This window comes from Elephantulus edwardii, unplaced genomic scaffold (genome assembly GCF_000299155.1).
Source record: "Elephantulus edwardii isolate Elephantulus edwardi_28Jun2011 unplaced genomic scaffold, EleEdw1.0 scaffold00107, whole genome shotgun sequence".
Classification (NCBI taxonomy): Eukaryota; Metazoa; Chordata; class Mammalia; order Macroscelidea; family Macroscelididae; genus Elephantulus; species Elephantulus edwardii.
In genome coordinates, this window is record NW_006399857.1 from 5,010,300 (window position 1) to 5,014,202 (window position 3,903).

The window sequence follows — 3,903 nt, forward strand, 5'->3', positions numbered from 1 at the left end:
AACAACCTCAATCTCTTCTTAATTCATCATGGTGCTGCCAATTGGTCCTGTGGTGGAAATCTTTTGTCTTCTTGATGTGGAACTTCAATTGATACTGAAGAATACAGTCCTTGGCCTTCTGTAGGAAGCACTTCAAGTCCTTTTCAGTTTCAGAAAGCAAAATTGTGTCATCTGGCTGTTGATGAGTAGTCCTCCAATCTTGATTTCACATTCCTTTTCATAAGGCCCAGCCTCCCAAATGATCTGGTCCACATACAGATTGAAAAGATATGGAGACAAGATGTATCCCTGATGCACTTCTTTCATGATTTTGAACCATGAAGTGTTCCCTTGCTCTGTTCTGCCCATTGTTTCTTGGTGCTAATATAGGCATTTCTGGGATTCACTCTCTTCTCTTGGTTACCCACAATTTGCTGTCATCTACACAATCGAATACTTTTGCTTAGTCACTGAACATAGAGTGACATTTCTATGGCACTCTTTGCTTTCTGCCAAGATCCCTCTGACAGTGATGATAATGTCTCTATGCCATGGTCTTTTAAAAACACAGCTTGCATTCTAGTGGTTCTCTGTTATGAACTTGTTCCAGTAACATTGAAATAATTTTCAGCAGGATTTTGCTTATATCATTTCACAGTTTATGTCTGTGTGTATATATAACATGGCATCAGGATTGGAGGATGACTCACCAACAACCAGTACTATGTATATGACACAACCTTGCTCACTGAAACTGAGGAGGACTTCAAGAGTTTGATGAAGAAGATTAAGGACTTCATAAGGACTTCAGCCTTCAATATAAATTGCATCTCAACATCAAGAAAACAAAGATTCTCATTACCAGGATCAGAATAGATAGGGAATGGCAAGGGACACACTGACAAAAGGAGATTAATCAGAACTGGCTTTGACAAGCACTGTGGCAATTGGACAATTAACACAGACATGGGGGTGGGGGGAAGAAGAACGAACTGGGTAGGAGGGTGGAGAAAACAGTGCAACAATGAATGAATGAAAACCCAAAATCTCTGTAAATGTTCATTAAAACTAATTAAATTTAATAAAAAAAAAAGATTGAGGTTGTTAACAATTTCATCTTGCTAGTATCCATAGTCAACACTCTTGGCACCAGCAGTCAGGAAATCAAAAGATGAGTTCCTGCTCTAGGGACTTAAAGACAGTTAAAGAGCAATGATTTAATTTAGAGAGTAATGGGCTCCTGATCCACATCATGGTCTTTTCAATTAATTGCTATGCATCTGAGATCTGGACATTGACAAAGGATGACAGAATAATTGATGTTCAAACTCAAATGCTATATTTCTGGAGAACAATGTTGAAAATACCATAGCTAAGAGGATGAACATTTTCAAACTGAATAGGGTAAAACCAGGCTCCTCCTTGGAGGCAAAGATTTTGAAACTCCATCTCATAAACTTTGGACAAGTTGGCTGGAGGGACCAGTTCTTTTCAAAAGACATCATGCTTAGGACGGTAGAGAGTCAGGACAGGAAAAGAAGATCCTGGATGAGATGTAATAACACTATGATTGGGGTTAATGGGTATTTGTGTCAAAGACAATGAGGTTGGCTCAGGATATGGCAGGGTTCAGATCGATTGTTCTTAGGGTTTCTATGAGTCATGGTCAACTCAATGACACATAACAATAATATATATGTTATTATTAGTTAAATATAATAATACACAGCAAGCAATAACACATGTTATCACTAATAATTATTTTTATGAATTATTAATATTTTAAATTAATATGTAATTATTATAAACCTATATTTCAATACTGAATAGTATTCAATTCTAAGATTGTAATGGGCACACTGTTCCTATGTGTTAAATCCTGTCTGATTTTTAAAATGAAAGCTTCTGTCTTGTTTTTGTTTTCAAGAAAGACATATATAGATCATTTATGTTTATATATTTATTATCTATGGCTTCTTTCATTATGATAGCAGAGTTGAATAGGTATAACAGAGACTGTATGCAATATGTTGTTGTTGTTTACTATTGAATCCGAACTGACCAATAGCTGACTCTCCAGCAGATTTTCGCTTGGGGTGGGAGCGGGGAAATTGTCCATCCTTCTTCAGCTAAACAGCTGGTGGCCTTCTGGATTACAGCACAGCTTCTTCCCACTAGGGGGAAAATATATATGTATATATTAATTTATTGTTTATGTTTATGTTTGTGTTTATGTTTATGTTTATATTTCTATTATATTACTGTTATTGTAGAATGAATATAAGGATCCAGAAGGGGTGGGAGAGACTGGAAGCAGAGGGATTTGGATGTACAGAGGGAGAGCGGATTAATCATTGGGTTGTATAATTTGATGAGTGGAGGGTGCGAGGGAAATTAAAAGAATTTGTTTAAATTTGCATTAGTATTTTGTAAATAAACTAGTGGAAAAAAATAAAATACATTAAAACATAACAAACTGTATTTTTTAAAAACTCAAAAAAAGTAAAGAATATTCAACTGCTATTGATAGGCCTTTTCTAAGATCTCTCATGACAACAGGTGATTGTCAAAAAAACCCAAAAAACAAAATTAGATTGTCAGTATGCTTCCTAGTTTATCTTATTCTGATAGTTCATTGTTATCTGCCCAGAAATTATGACTCTGCTGGTTTTAGAAATGCCTAAGGTATAGCTTGTAGCATAACTGTAACATGAAATTCATCCTAGCATGGAAAAATTATGGAGAGGTGGTAGTATAAGCTATCATTGTTTTTTTCCTGTCATGTCAGAACCGACTCATAACTGATCCTTCAGCAGGTTTTCAGAGTGTGTAAATCACAAGGGAGTTGTTGTTTTTATGTGCCTTTGGGTCATATGAGACTCATAGCAACCCTATATACAAAATCCCTAAACCCTGCTCTATCCTGTGCCAATCTCACTGCCTCTGACACACCCATCCCAATTACCCCAGTCACTAAATCAATCCACCTCATAGAGGGTCTTCCCCTCCTGCACCGTTCCTCCACCCTCCCAAGCATGATGTCCCTCTCCAAGGACCTGACCCTCCTTACAACATGTCCAAAGTATGTCAGACGAAGTCCCAGAATCCTTGCCTCCAAGGAGTAGCTTGGTTTAACCCTCTCCAGGATGAATCTGTTTGTTTTCTTGGAAGTCCATGGTACATTCAATACTCTTCTCCAGCACCACAGCTCAAAGGCATCAATTCTCATTCTATCCTTCCTAGTCATCGTCCAACTCACTGGTACATAACAAGTGACTGCAAAGACCAGAGCTTGTATCAGAAGCGCCTTAGTCTCCAGAGTGACACCACAGCTCTTCAGTACCCTGGAGAGGTCCCTAACAGCAGACTTGCCCATACTTCTTCTGTTGAGCAGCTGAAGACTTTGGACTGCATCCCTTTGAGATAACAGAAAACCTCCATAACACTAGGCCACAGTTATGGAGATAAAAATCAGAATTACAATGATAGATAATCTCACTATAACAATAAAAGCAAAGTTGAAAAATAAGCAAACAAAACAGAAAACAAGAAATGATAATAAAATTGTGTAGTGTCTGGAACTCTTTTACAAAGCTTCTAGAACAGTAAAACAAGAAAATCACAGTGAAAGTCTACATGACTGTTCCTTACAAAAATTGTAAATGAAAATACTCTTCCTCTAAATATTTTAGTATTAAAGATAGATCCTAGAAAAGTAAGAGAAGTTACATGAGATAATTTATAAATATCTACATTCATGTCAGCACTATTTCCAATAGAAAAAACAAGGAACTGACTTAATCTTTCAAAAGATTGTCGTTATTGTTATGGGCCATCGAGTCACTTGCAACTCATAGCGACCCTATGTACAACAGCCCTAAACCCTGCTCTATCCTGTGCCAATCTCACTGCCTCTAACACACC